The 20,920-nt window shown below is 39.7% G+C and overlaps 2 protein-coding genes across 3 annotated transcripts in view; one reads left to right on the plus strand and one right to left on the minus strand.

Annotated features, from left to right (window-relative positions):
• Window positions 1-20,920, plus strand: part of PPM1E (protein phosphatase, Mg2+/Mn2+ dependent 1E) — a 57,154-nt gene that overhangs the window by 14,692 nt on the left and 21,542 nt on the right. The window contains exon 1 of one of the 2 annotated variants that reach the window (XM_071765560.1): window positions 20,225-20,303. The exons of the other annotated variant lie outside the window; for it this stretch is intronic. The gene's annotated coding sequence lies outside the window, so the exon portion shown is untranslated. Of the gene's footprint in view, window positions 1-20,224; window positions 20,304-20,920 lie in introns of those variants that run through there. 2 annotated transcript variants of the gene reach the window in all.
• The window catches only part of TRIM37 (tripartite motif containing 37), a 64,968-nt gene continuing 46,909 nt past the window's right edge, over window positions 2,862-20,920 (minus strand). The window contains exons 27-29 of the transcript XR_011730184.1: window positions 15,788-15,847; window positions 10,220-10,305; window positions 2,862-3,025 (exon numbers count right to left, since the gene is read on the minus strand). The gene's annotated coding sequence lies outside the window, so the exon portion shown is untranslated. The remainder of the gene's footprint in view (window positions 3,026-10,219; window positions 10,306-15,787; window positions 15,848-20,920) is intronic.

The following is a 20,920-nucleotide window of genomic DNA, read 5'->3' on the forward strand; positions in this document are numbered from 1 at the left end:
TCTTGGGAAGAGGGTGCAGATGTCTTAAGTCAGGCATCATACCAACAATTCAGTGCAATAAATTAAAGCAGAAGGTGAAGGCTGTTAAATTGGGTTGGGAGGGAGCTCAGTTGATCATCTTTCATTAGAAAAACCTTGAAATACATCTGTGTGTTTTGTACTTTGTTTTCCTGTGATGGGATATGACTCCAAAACTCTGACATTTACTCTGCAAGTAGTAGGTGTAAGGAGAGAAACCCCAACTGAGATCCAAATCAGAGAGTATTCAAGTTGCATTCACACTTTCTATAGTACAGCAGTGTCCCTGTTTCTCATTATCACTACTATTCTGTTTGCTTTATTTTCTTTTAGTAAAGAGTGAGCTGATAATAGAGCTATTTACTATAACTTAGAAGCTGGTTCTCCAAAGTGCTTATAATCAGCTCACAGCCCACTATTTTATATGTGAATTTAGGATGGACATTTTTCTCCTGGGTGCATCCTTTTACATTTCTCTAGAGCCCAGTTTTTTCTGCCCTGTTGCCACCATCACCCAGTGGCATGACATTGTAGCAACTAACATTATTCTAGCCTCAGTAAATATTGTATTAAGAAATGTCATTTAAAGGGAGGGGTATGTAGCACTGTTTAACTTTTAAATGCTTAACAGATCAAAATAATGGAAACAAATTGCTCCTGTGTTAAGTATGGAATGCCCATGAATTTTAAACAACTGGCCTCAATTATCCTTCCTGCTGTGGTGCTTTCATTCAGATAAGCCTGCAGCAAGGCACTTGGCCTGAAGATGTTCATATGCTGTGGTCTCTCCATGGAAACAGTTTTAAACCACAGAAAACAGTTCAGTTTTAAACAAGCAGAATCTCCTTTCCAGTTGGCTCCTAAAATAACTTGTAGTTCAGCCTCACACGTGCTTGTTGCAAGGTAAGGAGGCAAAGGCTGCAGGACGTTGTGAAAAGCTTTGTAAGGAGTCAGGGCCATTGTTGGAACCTCCATTTCACTGATCCATCAGCTGCTGGCAGTGTCTTGAAGAATCATCTGTTCCTTCACCACTGAATTTTAATGTTGTAGCCCTTTTGGAAAGCTGAGTATTCTGGGTTTTGCTAAACTCAGATTGTAGAAACCTGCCTTTAATTAACCCTTTTATTTTTTTTATTTTTTTTTTTTTTTTTTCAAATGCAGAAATTCCAGTTAAGGTTTGGTTTTCAAGCTCTTTTGGCAGTTGCTGATCTGAATATAAACAGCCTTGTTTGTATTTCTCTGTTGTCTCCAGACAAAAACAACTTTTCTAGAACACATGAGAAAGAGAAAGGATTTTGGTTCAGTCATAATTCCACTGAATATTAAGCCCAGCAGACAGTTTCAATAGCTATTAAAATTAAATTGGGATTGTAAGTTCCCTTGGAACTGAATACCTGTTCATTTTGCATCCTCTTCTCCTCCATAGCTGTCACATAGAAAATTTTCCATGAAAGGAGATTGTATATAAGGAAATAAACTAAATTATTCTGACCATATGTCAGGGATATCCAGGAATGCATATTTTGCAAACATGAGAGCTTGAGCCAAAAAAACACAGCAAAATCTCTCTTGCTTTAGTGATTTTTAGTAGTATGACTGTGAACAAAAAAGAGGTATCTTCCTGATAGACTGAAGACAGGCAAGAGCCCCAGTATTCAGAGGGTTGGGATCTGAGACAAAAGGTAAGTCAGGACTTTCCTGAATGGATGCCAAGTCCTTTGTGAGCTGTCTGAAATGCCACTGGTGAAATGAGTGGATTGTGTTGATTCCTTGTCACTAAGAGAAACAGCAAATGCTGTACAATTGTTCCAGTCCTGTTGCTATGACATGGCCTCCTTTGGGTAAATCTTCATCTCCTTTTGGAATCAGAATTATTTTTATGTTAATGTTCAGAGCTCCACTTTATTTTGGTCACTTTGCTTCCTCTTTGTTTTATGGCTTCTTGCAGTCTGATGTCCCCTGGTGCAGCAGTCTGTCCAGTCACCTTTCAGACCCATTGTGCTCATTATATTTCCTCTGATCTTGAATGATACTCTGTTTTCCTTTTGTCCTTTAGCTCTTTCTTCCAAGATTAATGTTCCCATCAGTGTTTTACTGCTGACTCATTCCTGATCTCTCAACTGACTTGCTCCCACAAACTGGAATATGTCAATTTATGAAAATAATTCACTTGATAGAGAGAATTACCAAGAAAACATATGGATAATTAAATCACAACTTATAATTTCCCTTACTGTTCTGTGTCTGTCAGGTGTCCTCCCCATGACACTTGAAGATTTAGCCTACTTTTGTCTGTAATATTGCCCACATCCAGCCATGGGCCTACAGAATGGAGGCAGACACTGAATTTGCTCTGCTTTTGCTTGTCCTTGTTCAGAAGCTGCCCAGCTACTTTCCTTCTTGACAGTTCTGTTTTTCTAATGTTTGTCATCCATGAGTTTTCAAACTCATCATTTGTCTCCCTGACTATTCCTACTCCCTGATATTACATTTGATTTTGAGTTATTTCTAAGTATGGGGGAAAATGGGATTCTGTGATTGTTTGATTTGCCAAAGAAAACCTGTGATAAAGCTAGGCACAAGCCTGGGCTTTCTTCATTTCCTTTCCTTGCCACTATCATTTTGTCCTTGCCAAACTAAGGCATAGCAAATAAAATTCCAGAGGGTTTTGTGGTTTTGGTTTACGCAAAATTTAGCATCATCTTTGGATTGTAGGATTACTGCCTCCTAGTTACACTGAGACACTTATAAAAAACCTCAGGAAAATTAAATCATGTTGCTTTTTTTTTTTTTTTTTTTGCTTCCTAAACTGCTTTTGTGTTTCTAGAACTTCAGTTAGATACCTGAGAGAGCTGGAGAAATCCAGCTGATGCCACATGGGTGCCCATGGTGCTCAGGCCTCAGAGTGCAGGGTGGCAGAAGGGACTGCAGGAGGAGGAAAGTAATTTCTCTTTACTTAGGAGGTTTTCTCAGTGGTTAGCAACTGAAAACTTCAGCCTGGCGAGTCCTGTAATAATGGGAGATAAAAGCCAACATGTTCAATTTTTTTATAGTTACTGTAGCTGCTGCTACAGCCATCTGGAAAGAGAGATTTTCAAGTCTGCAGCAGAAGAATGAGCAGGAGATGGCTTTGGCTGTGAGGAGCCAAAGAGACAGCATCTGACTTCAGGCACCAAAATGTCTTGTAGAATCTCTGCTCCTGAGATACCCTGGCCTGTGACCAGAGTGCTGAGAGGGAAGAGGAAACCTGTGCAGCTGGAGCTGCCCTCTGAATGTAGAATTTCATTTTCCAGGACTGTCAGACCAGTGCTTCTCACGTGCCCTAAAATTTAAAAGAAATGGGAAGTCTTTCAGGCTTGTGAGTATACAGTCTAATCTGTTTAATTGCTGTCTGACAATATTAAATCAGTTATGAATGTATATCATTCAGTAAAATAATAATTACCATAGCAACACACACTACATCTGAAATACAGCTTTTCCCTACAAAAGCCCAGAAAGAGAAAGCCTGAACTCTTCACACAGCTCCAAGAGCAATTAAAGAGGTTTCTTCCCCTTTTCAAATCACTGTATTTGAAAGCAGCCAACAGATGCTGAAAGGTTAACAACAATCAAATGTTGTTTCTGTACTTCATCGTTAATTAGGGATAAATCAGCATATTCAATCTTTTAAGGCAGAGATTTTTACTGATTTTGTGCAGAGCTACGTGCACTCTCTGTCCTTCTGGAGAAAAAGTGCCAGTTTTCTGTGGTGTCCAATAAAGAATCTGTCATGAGCCCTTGTCCCATTTTCATTGAGAAGTTCCATGACACCTGACCAGTGGAGATGGTCAGATAAATGCAGAATCAGGTCTTTTTGTCACCACTCTCATTACTTAAAACATCAGGTGTCTGAAGTTACTGCGTTTTCACCCAACTGCTTGTTTGTATGTGTGAGAAACAGTTTGATAACTCCACCTGTTCTTTTTTTTTTTTTTTTTTTTCTTACTCGTTGTCCTATTTATTATTTGTTACAGCGGATTTCCAATTTTTATCTGTGTTCCTCTGAGGAAGAATTTATTGTTTTCAGTTGCTTAGATCCACAACAGCAACAAAAACCTTTGAAAGGACTTTTTCCGGGAAGCAAGAACATGTTTATATTTGGAGTTTAAATTGCTTCTTTATTCCCTTTTCTTTTTCCTGGCCTGTGCTTTCCGTGTTTCCATAACAACACAAAACCTCTTTCTGTTGTACTTTTTTCAGAGAAACACATATTTTGTTTCCTCTCTTTTTTTTTTTTTTCTTGGATTGATACTGAAATGAGTACAAATTGGACACGGCAGTGGGACGAACAGTTCCCTCTTCTCTTGGTGAGGTTTTCAGAGGTCAAGATTGCTTCTGACTTGCTGTAATCAAATACGTTTTTTTCCGGGGAACATGCCCACAATCTTCACATTTTCCACAGTTTTTTTTCTTATTATTCTCTAGACATAAATCACAGCAACTCAAACTCCAGCCAAAGAGCACTGAGAAGAGCTTGCCAGCTCCTCTCTGAGCTTTGGCAGGAGGTGATGGCTTGGGAAAGACAGAAGAGCCTTAAGAACTCTTTCTGCTCATTAAGTCATATTATTAAAAGTCAGATTGGCAAAGCCTTGGTGTTAATGGCAGGCTTCAGTGGATGCACCTTTTTGCAATACTTTATGACTAAGAGGACTTAATTTTATTAGTTTTAACCACACTTGTCAGATTCAAAGCATTAATTTAGTTTTGTCTGTGTATCTCTAGGGAGATTATTTGTGACATGAAGGATAGAACAGGGAGAAATTCCATAGCTTTTCATTGATTTTTTTTTTTCCCCCAAGCTATTCCTTATTGCCATTTCTGCTTTAAATTTATTTAAACCTTAGATTTGTTAAATAGCATTAAATTTATGCAGCAACTTTTGATTTCACTTTGTGAATCATATAATAATTTGAACAGAGAGCAAAACCAGTTTGAAATCACTAAGGATTTTTTATATTAAATAATTCATTTGGAAAAATTGTATTAAAAAGGTTTGGTAATGTTTTAGTGTGACTTGACTGTGAAGAACTGATCCTCTTTATGAAAGGAACTTTTTAGAATTTCAGCACAGAGGATCAGGGTCACTTACATATTATGAATGTTGACAGTCTTTAAATGAGCAGGGTACCCACTGAAAATTCAGGAGTGTTTTCTGTCAAGTTGAGGTCTAATTCAAGGTCAGTCACTGTTGACAGAAAAAGTCTTTTCAGTTGTCTAACTTTTGATATAAAATTTTAGAAAAACAGAGTAGTTGAGAGAATATAATTCCGAGTTAGTTTTCTGCTAATGTTGAAGTCAGCATTAATGTTTATCTTCTATGCATTAGTGTCTGTTTTGTACCACATCTTTAATAATAAAAAAAAAAAGCAGTTAATAAGCATCAAGTTAGGAGTCAGAAGGTTGATTGAGAAGTCTACATTGTTAGGGATCTAGGTTTTTCTGATCTTCACACACAGCTCTTGCTTCTTAGTTTTTAAACCTTCCTCATTTAAAAAACAGTGTTAAACCAAAGGTATTTATAGTAGCTGAAAGAATTTTGTACCAACAGATTTTTGTGGGTACAAATTCTAATACAGGAGCAGATGGTAGCACCTGGGAAGTTACAGATGTGTGTAGCCCTTTGTGCAAAAACCAAGTCCTGGTGTGTTTCTAAAGATTGATTGCTGAGAGCTTACTTCCAAAAAACATTGTAGTAGACACAGTAAATAAAAATGCCAGGCAGAAAAGAGCAGTCATTTTGGAAGGTTACTTGGCAGGGTGCATCCTGCTCTGGCCAGGTCACTGTCTGTCCTCTTCCTTCTCTTTTGGAGTGTCACAGCTGTAAACCACCCTGTTAAACTGGGACTGGATTGAAGGCATTTGATTTGACAAGAGGTGTTGAAAGGCTTCATTAGATGGGGATCTCATTTCATGTGGTGTTAAAATGTTTCCTTTCTTTCAGTTCCACAAAATTTGGCACAGTTTTTATTGAAGACTTCTCCACTGGGCTTGGGCACTGAGCATTATTCCTTACTCCCTTTTATTTTCCACTTTCACTACCTTCAGTGTCTCTAGATGAGGATTAAAAAGATGGGTTGGAGGTCACATCATCCTCACCAACTTGTAATTATGTCCCTATTATCTCTAAAATCAAGACTGATCTTAATAAGTAAGGAGATTTCACTCCCACTCCCTTGGGCTTGCTAACCTGATTAACACAAGGTCATTCTCAAATTCTTTAAGTTGCTTGAACTACTTGTTTTTTTGCCATATCCTAACAAATATCTTGCTTGCCATCCTCTGCAAGTAGGTTGCCCATTCTGTCAGACTTCCAGGTCCTGGATACTTTGCTCTGTGTCTTTGCCTTGTAGCACACTGCAGTCTCCAGTTTTATGAGTGGCCCTTCAGAGTGGCCTTCCCATGGCTCATGAATCCTGGAGCAGAAGTGGTCTGCTTAGTCCTGGCTGCATTCCAAGGCAATTTTATTCCCCGTGACATTTTTTTCTTTATTTTCTACTAAAGAACAACCAACAGCAGCAAATATACACACACACACACACACATATATATATAGATATATCCATGACTTGTGCAGAGAGTTATTTAGCTACCAGGGCATCGTGGCAGAACAATTTCTGCCATTTCAAGACACTGGATTTCAGTTGTTTCAGATCTCTGCTCTTAATATTTATTTACTTATTTATTTATTATTTTAGAGAACTGTGGAGAAAATACTTCTTTGGGCCTTGTGGTCTGTACTTTCTGTGCTGCATTGTGTATTAAGCAGTGTGGAAATCACACTCGAGCTCAATACTGTGTCCAATTCTCCAGCATGCAGCTTAAATAAAGACTCCACTAGGTCTGCCCAAAAGGCCACCCTTCAAAGTATGGAATTCTTGCCCTGGCAGAATAGCAACACCACACATGTTCTTTGATATTAACTGGGTAATTGAATAAAACTTCTCAGGAAGCTCTCTCAAAATTCAGCGTAAAAAGTATCAACAAAACTGTTGTCTGCCACTGGGCTGCAAATCTTCTGGACACCCAAGTCATACTCAGTAAACTTTTTCAGTGTACGTTTTAATGTGCTGGGCGATCAGCTGGAAGCAAATTATTACCAAAAAAAAATTAAGACTGGTTTTGCCTTTTGTATTGCTAACTGTTGCCTTAAACCGTAGGCGTCTGTGTGAATGTGAAATGTCCCAGGCTAAAGCACTGGCAATTTACCTGTCTCTGCATGACATCAGTAATTATTGATCAGCAGATGCAATAGGAACAATTCTGTGCTGTTTTAGAAATGATGTAGGCGTTGGATGCATTTACAGTAATTATGTATTTACAGCTAAAATCAGAACTGAAAGAAAAAAGATACAGGACCCTGCTCACAAAATGCCATGCCCTCCTCTTTTGTTCTTGAAAAAAGAAAGGAAATATTCTTCTTGTAATCCACGTGCAGCAGGCACATACACAGTTATTATCTCTGTATAATGCATTGCATATTCCCAGCAGCCCAGTGGAATCTGTGGTTTTTTTGTTTGTGATTTCAGTTCATAAGTAACAGGTCTTTATGGAAACAGTAGGAGAGAATTTTTCAGGAATCCACATAACCTTTTGTTACTCCTTATGCTCCAAAAGCCTCTGCAGTGCTGGAGGTTGCCTCTGCCTGAGGAAGGTGAGGATTTGGGTTTTACCAGGCCTGCAGAGCTCTCCCACATATGGGAGAAGTGGCTTGTAATAAGCATTAGGATGTAATTCATTCTTTCCTAATCCTCACAGGGAATGGACAGTTGAGTAACTCATTATATGGGTATGGTATTATAACTAGGATGCAGTAACAATAAATTCAGTGCTGCATAAGAGAAAGGGGAGTTTTGAAATGAAAATGTCTTCTCTAGATGACAATTTGTGTGTTCCCTCAGTTGTCTGAGCTGCATTTAATGGATGATTTTGACCACAGTTCCATTTCCATTCTTGCAGATATCAGTGATTTGGGGGCAAAATTACTCGTGGGCTAATTCTGCAAGGTGCTGAGATAGCTCAGCTATTTTTTGTTGTTTTGGAGAAATCTTTGTGTTTAGCACTGGTTTTATTGCTGTTTATATTGAATGAGAAACTTTTATAGAGTAAGATGAGAACATTTAGCTGTTACATACCTACATGTTTGTGGGCATCCCAGCTGGGTGCTGGTTGTTCCCACTGCCTGACAGCCTTTGTTCTACAGGAAATTACAAACCAGCTTCTTGGTATCATATTGGTAAATTTTAGACAAATTTCAAATACAAAGGTGGTATCTCCTCAGATCAAAGAGTTTTTAATACTTCTTTATACTTATTATATACTTATTTCTACTTATTTTACTCATTTATAAAGATTTTTTTGTGTGTCCTTGTTGTTCTGGTGCCAAATCTGGGAGGAGGAGGTGTGTGAGCATGGAGGGAATGTGAGACAATCTTTATCAAACTGTTGCTCATTTTGCAGGTTTCCTGGGTACTGCCTGTTTTATAGCAGAGATAATTTCAGTCCTGGGTCTGCTGGACTCTGACATTTGTCATTCCATTAAAAGCTTATTCAAAGACAGCAAATAAAACACTTCTTATGAGGGACATTCAGACAGACACATCCAGCTGTTGCATGTAAAAATAGTTACAGATGTCCTCAACAGGAAAAGGGTTTCCACACGTTGTTATAGCAACAGAAATTCAGTAGAACTTTAAGATTAGATATTGTCTATTTTTCCAAATTTCCACTTAAAAAAGCATCCCGAATAATTTCTTTTTTTAAACAAGCACTTGGATTCAATAGGAAGAAATGGTACTGTATGTAATGAATTCCACCTTGCAGGTTGTATCTACCACTATTGTGTGCTATAAACTACAATCAAAATTTTTAGTAAGCAGTCAAGTGTCAGTTTGAAATATGCCTCATGTCACCTTTATGGCATTTTGTAGACTGTGGGATGTCTCTGACATTATGCACTAACTCTTAACACACACCTATGAAATTGTAAAATCACATTTTTCACAGAAATAGTTGTGGCTGAGAGTCTGGAAATATGATGAGAAACTTATGCAGATACTCAGTTTTTCAGGAGTGGTGTTGTGATTTGCAACCAATATTTCTCCTGTGATCAATGATTTCTTTAGCAGGTGTCACAGCAGCTCAGTCTCCGTTTTGCAGCTGTTTTTGTACTGAATGCAATTTGCATTCTGGATGTTGCCCCATCATTCCTTGCCCTAAATGTAGGGGATTGACATAGGTGGCAGCAAATCTAATACTGAATTAGAAAAGCTTGTGGGAGCTGCTGATTTCCACCCTCATTTTGGTATGGTTTAGGCCTTTGTTTGAAACTTGCTCTGTCTCCCTTTTTGCCCTGAAGTTCTGTTTTATCTGTTTATAATAATATAAACCATATTGAAATATAAATCTACAGCCCAAGCTAGGGAACTAACCTGGGTGGCAAATCATTATTCTTTTCATGCTATTTGTTATTAACTTCTGTTGCCCTTCTTTCCTCTCCCTTTGAGTTTAATTTAAATTTAAATTTAAATATTGAACTTGGGGGTTCTTGGGGTCAGGGAGCGATTTCCGACGGGCGCTGTAACCATCGCTTGGAATCCCACTGGGATACAAGAAGTGAGAGCCTGGATCCTGAGACTCCCAGTCCCCAGCAGTGTATTTCTGGACATTCCTGGGAGTCTGGAGTCCAAGCTGTTTCCAGTTGCCACCTCACTGCTATTTCCATCATCCCTGGCTGGGGCTTTGCTTTTGCTGCTCCCTTCCCGCTCAGCTTTTTGTGTTGTGCTTCCAAGCTGCTTTGCTTTGTGTGCCTGTTCACTAGCATGGAGGTGACAGGAATAGTGTCCTCCCAAGTGCTGAGTGACAAAGAAGACATGATTAGGATTCTAGTCACTGTCACTTGGCAGACAGCAGAGTTGCAGAAGGAGCAATGTGTGAGCAGGAGAGTTGCATGGGAGCAGATGCAGGAGAAGAAACCAGTGAGCAAGGAGAGTGAGGTGGTGGAGCATAAGAAGCGAGTTGTGTTCTGTTTCTGTTTAGAGACAGTGTAATTTCTTTGTGGTGACCTTATTTAGGAAGCTACCTTGGGAATCTGTAAAAATGGTAACCAAAAAAGGTGACAAATTCATATAGTAAATTCTGGTTAAATAGGCAGGCACTGTACCTCTGTGGCAGCAACCAGGAAGCAAGGGATGGGTCAAAGGTATCAAAATGTTCCTTGGATGTTCTGCTTGCAAGAACGGACAAAACCTGGGGATAACAAAGTATAATATTATGTTTCAGAACTCTCAAAAGAATCTTGATTTGCTTGAAAGCAATTTTGGTGTTAAGAATGTAGTTCTAAGATAATTCTTGGATAAAACCAAAGTATCCATTCATTGGAGTGAAGGAAATATATGGTGCTCGGTTTGTGAATTCATTCTTACTTGAGTTTATTAAAGAATTCCAGACTTTCCTTTTCTTGAAAGAATAAGGAACCTTATTTTTTAAGTCTAAGTCATAATCTGAAATATCCCTGCTACAGTGTCCAGACATAATGAACACATATCTAATACTTGGAATATTTATGTAAGCAGCATGAGACCTAACTGGAGACTATTAAGCATAATTTAGTGCCACTGCAGTGTAACTTATGTTGCAGAGGGAAGGAAGTTTGTGTATTTTTTCTGTTTTGTTTGGTTTTTTTTTAATTGGACTTCAGGTTTGTTTCCATATGAACCTAAGGTCTTGGAAATTTTTATGACAAATGTTGTTCCTTAGGTCATAACTTAAAAGAACTCGGGTCAGCCTTGTACACTGGAGGAACATATTAAGTTGAATCATCTGAGCAAAAATAGATCACCAGAGAGCAGCAGCTGAATCTATTGCAGGCAGAGCTGCTCCTCTTCCAGGGCAGTGTGAGCAGGGCAGGAACAGCATCAGCTGGAGGGGAGACAGCTGAGGAGGTGAGATAGTAGCTGCAGAGGAAGCAACATTAGCAGCTGACAATAACTGCTTCCAGAAGGATGTCCGTGTGATTGGATGTGTCCTGGGTTGAATAAACTTGAGAAAGATGTTGCCTCAGTTCTCTCTGCTCAAACCCAGACCCCTCTGAGGCTCTGCAATCAGCTGCCACTTGGATGAGGAGCAACAATTTATGTCAAACAAAATCCACGTGGTCCCTGCCTTTGGTCTGTGGTTCTGGGCATGCCGTGGGGCTGCCACGGAGGGATGTTTACTTTTATGTTGAAAAGGAAATTGAAACTGAAAGAGGAGAATTCAGGGTAATGATAACACCACGTTGTTTTTCTGGATTCTGAGAGCCACTACTCTGATGGTAGCTGGATATCTCAGGAATCAGGAAATCACAGCTTTTTCCAGGAGCTGAAATTGCTTCTAGTTTTTCTGGTCTAGGTATGAATGTGTCTGTGGTTATCTGTTACCAGCATTACAAAGTAAGCCTGGGGGGATTAGAGAAATGTTCCCCGTGGCCTTCAAGTACAGATAAGAACTGGGTTTGCAGTCAGGCTCCTTTAAGCTAATTCTTTGTGGTAACCTCTTGTCCCTGCAGTTTGAGTTCTTTTCTGTGTCATAAGGACATAAAGATGAATGTAAACAGGTTTTGTAATTAAAAGAAGTAAAACCAAATTAAAATCTTGCATCCTGGTTGTGTACTTACCTTTTTAAGACTTCTAAGCTTTGAATAACTGAGCTGATGTTTTTTTTTTATATAGATACAACAACTGGTTAAAAACAACAGCTATCTTCCAAATAAGTATTGCCCATCCCCTTAAATAAATAGGTGAATAAGCTGGTTATAGGCTATTAGAACACAAAAAGTAAAGAACATGGGGAGCATTAATACACAGCATGTCTAATTACTTGGCTACTTAGCTTTACAAATAACACAGAAATCAAGTTATGCTTAGCTGAGTGCAGAATGTAGCACAAACATGCAGAAGGATGGCTTTGAAATGACCCATGCTAAGTACTGAGGTGTAATAATTAAGCATGAAAATAGCTTTCTAGGAGACCTCATCTGTTCTCTGATATCCAGAGTGGTTCTCCAGCATTTTTACCATCTTCTACCTTGCTCATCAAGTCTTCTGTGAGCAGCATGGATTTTTCTTTTTAGATCTAGTTCATGTGAGGATAGGCCACCAGAGACATTCTCCCTGGCATTTAATTAAGGCAGTGTCCTATCTGAAAAGGAGTCCTATCCTACCTGAGGAATGGACCTGATTGTATAAAATGCTGTTATTGGGAAGGGTTTTGCCAGGCTGAGTGCAGGAAAACACAGTCACATTCTCAGCCAATGACCTTTTACATTGGTTTTCTCATTCCCTGCTTTTATTAAGAGATAATAATCAGTTTATGAATACTGGTAAATATTGCCATGAAAACAGCCAGTAAGTCAGCACTAAAATCCACTTGTAATTAAATATTAGGTGCAGTTTCAGTTAATGCTGTCATGTTCATTCAGTGGGGTCTTGCCCAGTGCTTAGTAAACAAATCTAAACAAATGGATGTGAGAGCTTTCAGAGTGAAACTCTTCTGGATTGCCTGACAGGCTTTCCATTATTCTTAATAAGGATTTTTTTTTTCAATAAGTTGACCTGTTTAATGATAAAAATGCCTGTGAATATAATTAAATTGAATGCTGTACTTCAAGTGACCCTCTGATTCATGGGCATCTGCAGCAGAAAGAACAAAAATAAAATTAAAGCCTTGCTGAAAGGTACAGTAATTAAGTCTCTCCATTCTGATTATCAGCAGCTGGGATGGGAACAGTGGAGAGACAAAAAATATTGCTAAAGGAAGAGGCTGCCAGTAGAATGTACCTGAAGATCTGTCTGCATGGGAGATGCTGCCCTAGGAAAAAAAATATATGTTTTTGTTTTAAATAGAGCAGGCCAGGCCTAGAAGAACTGAAATCATTCCAGAATCAGTTTTTACAGACAGATTTAAAAGTGTTGGTTCTTCAGTCCTGCATCTTTTTACAACCATAAATGAGCATCCCTGGCTGAGGAACAACCACATCATGTTTTATCACCAGAATAAATGCCTGGGAGATTTTGCTCTGGTAGAAAATTGGCTTCTCCTTCTTTAAGGGTTCAATGGAAATGTGAGACACAAAGCTCTGGACCTGAGAAAAGCTTCATCATCCCCAGGCAGGCTCTGTATTGTTGGGTGCCTGTTTTGGATGATTAAGTAACTAATCTGATTCTAAAAGCAAACCTTCCTGTTGCTTTGGACTTAGGGCCTGATTACAATTCATAATTAGTTCCCTCAATTCCCATTGATTGCAGTGAGTTAGGACACACCAGGATCTTTGTGATCAAGCTCTACATTCTGCAGCCAGAAAACAGCTTTTATGTAGGGCAGGCACTGGAGGGGGACACACACACTGTTCCTGCAGGTTACATTATGAGGTTAATTAATAAGGGCTATGCCCTGGAGACACCACGGCTCTCCAGTTACCCTCCTTCCTTTCAAGGAAAAGAGCTAAGGGAAATTTCACATGTTTTTAATAGAATAGAAAAGCCAGAGAAAATAGGGCTGAAAAGCAGCTCAGGAGGTCATTGAGTCCATCTTCCTACCTCAAGGTAGAACTTGCTAAATCTAAACCATATCCTGAGAGGTACTTCTCTGACCTCCTCTCGAAATCTCTGGCAGTGGAGATCCCACAGCTTCCTCATGCAGTCTATTCCATTTCTTGGGAATTTTAGTTACAGGTGGAAGCTTTTTCTTACTGCCTAGTCTGAATCTCTCCTCTTAAAGTTTCTCATTTGTCCCTTCCACATCAGCACAGCAAACAACATAATGTCTTCACCTGACTCTTTGTTTCACATGTGAATTATTGTGTTTCCTTATGCCTCATCATTTTATTCATTAACATTTCCTGAACTTTTGATCATTCTCACTGCTCTTTGATTGCTCCCCTCTATCGTTTGCATTTTAAAACCTAAGATCTTTGTGGCAGCTGAAGCAGTTTGTCTGTTATCTAGCTGAGAAAAAAAAGTTTGAAGGAAAAAAAGACATTTTTCCTTGAATCCAGCAGGCATTACAGAATGGCTGCAGCTTGAGCATCCTTTTGGTGAGCAAGCCCTGGCTGTGTGAGGCACCTCAGCTGAGCACTGGGCTGATGGGTGAGGAGCTGGAACTCACTGCAGGGGCTCTGGGGCCCAGCAGTGAACTGGGGCATGCATTCCCTCTGCAGCCATCTGTTGGGGTTTTTAGCACAGCCTGCAAATTCTTCATACTTCAATCTTAGCTTTTTGTCTTTCCAAACCTGAATGTTGGGTGTTGGGTTTTTTTCCTCCTCCCCCCAAAGAGCAATGAATTTGTGATGAATACAAATCCAGGAGTGGCTGAAAGAATGTGCCTCTCAAAGGAAAATTTTGGGGTGCCTTTGAATTCTTTTTCTTCTTTCAGTTCTTTCAGTAAACTCTTTTCAAGCACTGTGCTGCAGGCTCCTTGCCATTGACATTGACTGTGGGGCACTGGGGTTTGGGGACAAAACAGCAAATGGATGATTTTTTTTTTTAGTATCTTCTGCATTTGCCAAGCTGAGGATTCTGGTATCTCCTGGTGAGTGGCTGAGGCTTCACCCAGCTCTTTAGAGGGTGAAGTTTCTTATCAAAGAGTTACTGATGTTTGAGTTAATTTGCCTTAATGGGAAAAAATCAGAAGTACTTATTACCTATCCCACTGTATGATGATGCAATATATCAAGGTGAGTCTAGCAGAAATTTAAAGGAAAGTACACCTTCCATTTTTCAATTTTTCTGTGGTTTTATACTGAACTGTATTAGCTGCTGAGTGTTGCTGTGATATGTGTAGTGTTCCCTACAGGAAGGGTAAAATCAGGCAGCATATAGGCATATTTAAAGTTTTTGACAGTGAGAGGATGGGTTTCATTTGCTTAAAAGCAAGGGAAAGTCATAGCTCAGGGTTTACATATTATGCATGAACAACCTTGAAATATTGTGCTAGAGGAGAGGGCAGCAGAATGGCTTTAAGAGGATATTCTGAAGGTAAATTATGTGTTTTGCCTGAGACTGAGCACTCTGAGTGTGTCTGGAGGCTGATGTTACTTCCACTGGAAGATTCAATCCCAACCATGCAGTGCAGTGGGCTTTGTCTAACAGCCTTTTTCTGTCTCAAATTTATGTAAATCCAAGTGTCTCCCTGAGTACTCCCACTTACTGAGAGTTTCATCAGGAAACAACGTAAAATTAAATACATAGAGTGAGAAACCAGCTTGCCTTTTTTTTTTTTTAATTGTTTGCTGCTTTAGTTTCCTTAAAATACTACACTTCTCACAGGCATTTTATCTCCAGCAGTGAAACACAGGGGGATCTATAGAGACTGATAATTGGAATATCCTGTAGTACAGCCAGGACTTTTTTACCTCTAATTTCCTCTGTTTCCTGAGGAAATCTCATGTTTCACATTTCTTTTTCTGCACCTTCACATCACCACAGTCCCTTTTTTGGAGAAAATAGGCCTGGAAGGATGTCCAAAGAAAAGCTGGGAGGTCTTCTCCATGAATCCTCAGCTCTTCAGAGTGGGGCAAGACAAAGCAGAGGTGTGCCTGGAGGAGCCAGTTTGCACTGGGAAAAGGGGTGGGATGGGGGTGGGAGAAAATTTAACAGATGGAGAGGAGCAAATGTCATTATTTCCCCCATTTTGGTCCCATATCAAAGGCTGTGGTGGATATAGGCTGCAGAAGTGTCTTAAAGTTACTTACTGGTTCTTTCTCTTCTCATCAGTCTCTCAGTGGTTTCCTTTAATAAATTCCAGAGAGGAGCTGCAATGAAAGAGAAATACTTTCTAACTTGGAAGTGAAATATTATCAGCATGTCAATCTCTCTTATGAATGAAATGCCTGAGACATTCACATTATAAGAAAGACATCTTTAATTATTGTGGTAACACACATGCAAATTAATCTCAATGATTCTATTAGGGGTTTTCTTCCTTTCTTTTTTGGTAAGAGAGCTACTCAGACATGTTTTATTGTACATTACTTTTCTCTTCCTTGCAAGCCTTTCAGAACCACTATTAAATGTCAGAGGAAAGCTTTGATCACTGAGGTGTTAAAATCAGCAAGATTCACTGTTGTGTTCAATGGAGATCACATTGAACTCAACACATGTACTAAAAAGGGCACAGATACTCCTCCTTTTCCATCTGAATTGAAGTTTTCTATCAAAACAGAGGTTTTCTTTTTAACAAGATTAGATTTCTGTGTAGAGAAGATGGCTGTAAATGCTAATATTTGTTTGCAGTTTTCCCATTTTTCTTCACACTAGGTAGATGGAAGCCATATATATTTTACAGGAGGAAGAACACTGCAGGAAGACTTCTTTGTTCCTCTAAGTCATTGCTGCCAGGGAGGGGGCACAGCAGAGATTCAAAGTCCTCATCAAATGCAGAAACCCTTTTCCCTCCTGTCCAGGTCTCTGGTTGTTTCCTGTGATGCCATCTACTGAAGAGTAATGAAATTTTAATTTCTTGTTTTTTGGTTTTTTTTTAAAAAAAAAGGGGGGAAGATGGAGGAATGAGACATTAAATAATTTTTTAAAATTTAGCCCCCTTGATCAGAGACCTTAAAAAATTATGTAATTTACCCTCCTGTGTTGCCTAAATTAAGTTCACTTTTTCCCAACATCATGGTGATTCATAGCTAAAAGGCAGAAGAGACTCAGGAAGAATTGTGCAGTTCTGCTTTCTTCTTGACAAGCTGTGCTAAATATAAAGAATTAACACCTAACTATAAATGGGGGAGCTGGGCAGGTTTTTTTATTGGATTTTTCAGACCTCCTGCCACAGGGAAGAGAGCAGGGTTGGTTTGGGCTTTGAATGGCAGAGGGAAATGGATTTGCATTCTTGGGTGCATTGGTTTCCCTTCCTTTGTTTGGTGGCTCCTTGAGCTTATGTCTCTATTTTATTGTCAGGAACATTTTTTTTTTGCTGCCATCTAGGCCTGCAGGCTTTTTGCTGCCTGTAGGACATTGTGCCAGTGCCAAGGCTCCAACCTTGCTGTACTTTATTTGGGAATTAATTGATTTTCTTGCTGCCTTTGGTCCTAATACGAATCTCTCAATCAAATGCATGATTTCAGCAAAAATGTGGCATGGCTGAGGATTAAATAACCAGCTCTGATCAAAAAGAACAGGCTGAATATTAGAAAACACAGAGTTTTGATGAAAGGCTGAGATTTTTGTCACCAGTCCATTATTGTTTTATAACAAAGCTACAGCATATTACACTTGTTTCATTTCCTTGATCCCTGAGGAGCTCATATTGCTGCCCTTGCCTTCATCCTTGTTTCATATTGCTACAGATTAATATTCTCATTTGAATTAGGATTTTTGTTCTGAAATAGAAACAGAGCTAATGAAAGTCTAAGCCTTTCACACAGTGTGGACTGAACACACCTCTTTTCTGCATATATAAAAATGTGTACAGTGTTTTATACTGGTAAAGATTTTTGGAAGTTTGGGGTTTTGCTTCCCCTCAGACTAAAGGAAAATAGCTGAGTTTAATTATGCAAGGTGCCTCATTTGCATTTCTGAAAGTGTTTGATGTCTTCAGCTTGTGCCAATTCAAGCCCCTAACTGTTCATTCCCTATAACTTGGAGAAAGATCTGGACCTCTTTCCAACACCCTGTAACTTTCCATCTGCTTTTTACAGTACTTTTTAGCATCAGGTTTTAGAATAATATCTGTGGCTACAGGGATGAAGTAGGATTCATCCTATATTCTCTGTACATCATGGGAACAACTGCTGCTTGCCCAGCCCACAGCCAGCACTGAATTGTGACCACAGCTCTCATCCTACCAACCTGAGACAAAGAAGTGAGGAGCTCACTCAGTTGTTGGACCCAGGGACTGCAACGGGAGAGAGACAGAGGAGGAGTTCACTACAGTAAATCCAATCATATTTTATTGGCTAAGTCTTAATTTTGTAAGGTGCTGTCCTTTCCCAGCACCTTCTGTCCAAGGATCAAAACATTGTTTCCAGGTACTAATGAATTAAATTTCACAGTATTCTTCTGAAGCTTTAAGGCACTGCACCTATTTGACACCTGGATGGATGGATGTGTAGGGATTCAATGATTTGCTGGCAGCTGTGTCATTTATCAGCTGCAGAACTGGGACCAGAGCTCCCTCTCCTATCACGTTTTATCTTCCAATTTACCACCCCTGTGCTATTATAGCTCAAGTCCTGCTTTAACATTAACTTTTCCTACGTTATCTCTGAGCTCAGCTGGGGCTCCTGATTATTTTTTTTCTGGGTGTATGATTTTCAGTCTAACCAATCACAGCTGTGGCTTTCCTGTTGCCTCCGTGCATCGATAAGAAGCTCCCTCACACAGCTTCACCCCCTGTATTTTTATTTCAAAACTCTCTGCCCTTGAGGCAATCTTTGTGCTGCCTGGCTGTACTTCTGATAGATCCAGTTGCATGCCATTAGCAGTCTCTTACAGCTAAATCCAACAGAAAGAATTCATTGCTATTTTTCAGTGTGGATTTATGACACAGATTTTTTTATATATATATTTTAATTTTTATTTACATTTGGTGCTTTCTTGACAGTTAAAAATTCAAGCACTCTTACAGCTCTTCTCATGCTCTGTTTGAACTCCTTCACAGAAATCTCTGCTCCAACTGAGAAAGCAAACTTGCATTTCATCTTTACATGATTGCCTCTCCCTGACTTTGTTCTTTTCTGGTTACAAAGCTGCTTTCCTAATTCACTGCTGCCCTTAGTCCAGGCTGTGCCTTTCTGAGGCCTCTTTGTTCCTTTAGTTTTTTAAGGCCATTATTTTTGGTAGATTTGGCACTGGCTGGGTGATTTGGGGGCAAAATTGATTGAGGTTTTGATTTTCAAAATATTACTTGGCACACTGGTTTAGTGATGTGTTTTCTGGGTTAGCTGTGTGGCTTTAGATCTTCTGCCTCTTTTAGTAATCATCCCATCCTTTTCCCAAGGAGTTTGTGGTGTTTGTTCATACTGAAACACACACACACATCTATACAGCCATACATGTATTTCAGCCTTGAATTTGGGTATTTTTCTTCAATGTTCAGTTTAATGCCAAAAAATGGTGAGAGGATGATGTAGATTGAGGGCTGATATATCTAAGTAGAAAGGGGATTCTAACCATTCTCAATTTTATTGACAATCCCATCAAAGGTATAGAAAATAGAGATTAAATTCACATTATCCTGGTTAAATTTTGACTTGGGTAACTTCAGTTCCTACATAGATTCCCCTGTTCTTTCTAGCATGGTCCATTTTTTGTTGTTTGTTCAAAACAGTTGTGGAACATTTCTATCCATGGTAAGCAAGCTGCTGTTTTTCATCCAAGGTAGCTTGTATGTCAGTGCTGGTAGAAGTAATAATTTATTTTTAGGTTCTAAATCAATTGGGAATGTGTAAGGCACCGGAGATATAGAAGATAATAATTTGTCTCCAAAGGTTCCTTATTTTTTATTAATGTTTTGCTTTCATATTCTCTTCTGTCTGCATATCACTTACTCCCTGAATATGTATTGCCATTGTAATTGATAGTGTGACTCCTAAGTAACTCTCTTAGCTGCTGATTATAACTGTGACACTGCTCCATTTGAAGAAGCTTTGAGCCTACTCATCACCAGGGCTGAGTCAGCCCTCACTCCTGTATTATTTACAATCCTGGTTCATGGAGCTTCAAACAAGTTCTGTTGTGTTTGATGAAGATGTCTGCTGAAGTTTTTTTGCCAGATTCTGATATAACTTCCAGAAAACGGTGCTTGTTTGCATTTGTTTGTCTTCCAGAGAAATCAAACTCCAAGTTGGGCACACAGATCCCACATTCCTCTGTGGGTCTGGCTATGCACAGTCCAGCCCTGGGGACAAGGCAGTCCCACTGATTCCCATCCCCTTTCCACTTTTATTTTACTGAAGCTTTTGTGCGCCAAGGCCTGTCTCGAGGCATTGTGTAACAGATTCTTCCTTCTATTTAGAGCTCATCTGTCTTCTGAAGAGATCACAGGTTTAATAATAAACTTACAGGAAAAGATGACAGTCTGCCTTGAGGGGGGTAAGAGGAAGAAGAGGTGTTGGGTTACTGAGCTGCCTTAGGCTGGGGGCAGCAATACTGCCCCTGAGGTCAGGAGGAATCGAGTTAATCAAACATTGCTGATACAAACTGGAATGAGTGGGGTTTCAGAAAAGGACTGATTCTTTTGCATAAACAGAGCCCCACGTTTTGGTGAGTAGAATTTGTGTGCTATTGAGAAGTCCGTGGCAGACAAACAATGTCTATAATCTTCAAAGATTTACTTTGTAATGTCACAGCTAAAAAAGGTGACAGCTCTTAGGTTGGGCTGACCTCCGAGCGGTGGTTGGAATGCGCGCACGGTTGTTTGGGTTTGAGTTTGTTTTTTTTTTTTAAACGGTGCTGGAAATAATTTTAGGACGTGTTCTCCAAGTTTTAAATAATTCACTGTCCTTTGCAGGCTGAGAGAGAAGCTACAGCACTGCAGGCTTGTTTGAAATCCTCAGCTGGTTCAGAAGCAGCTCCTGTAGCCTTTGTGCGCAAGAAGTTCTATATATAGCTGCCTACTGCAGGCAAGCCGGGTGCCACGCAGGCTCAGGAGCTGCTTTACCCAAAGCTGGAGCCACCTTCCTCAGCTCCTGAGCATGGTCACTCCTGTGACGTGGCACCTCCAGCACAAAGCCTCAGGAAAATCAGAGTGCAGGTTTCAAATAAGCCTCTGAACTGGGAGAGTGGGGAAGCTGAGCCAAGGCAGGGGGAGCGGGGAGGCGCAGGGATCCGTGTCACTTAAGCCTGCTTGATGGTTTGGATACTCTGGCTCATCCCTCCCT

The sequence above is a fragment of the Heliangelus exortis genome, chromosome 21, assembly GCF_036169615.1.
Source record: "Heliangelus exortis chromosome 21, bHelExo1.hap1, whole genome shotgun sequence".
Taxonomy (NCBI): domain Eukaryota; kingdom Metazoa; phylum Chordata; class Aves; order Apodiformes; family Trochilidae; genus Heliangelus; species Heliangelus exortis.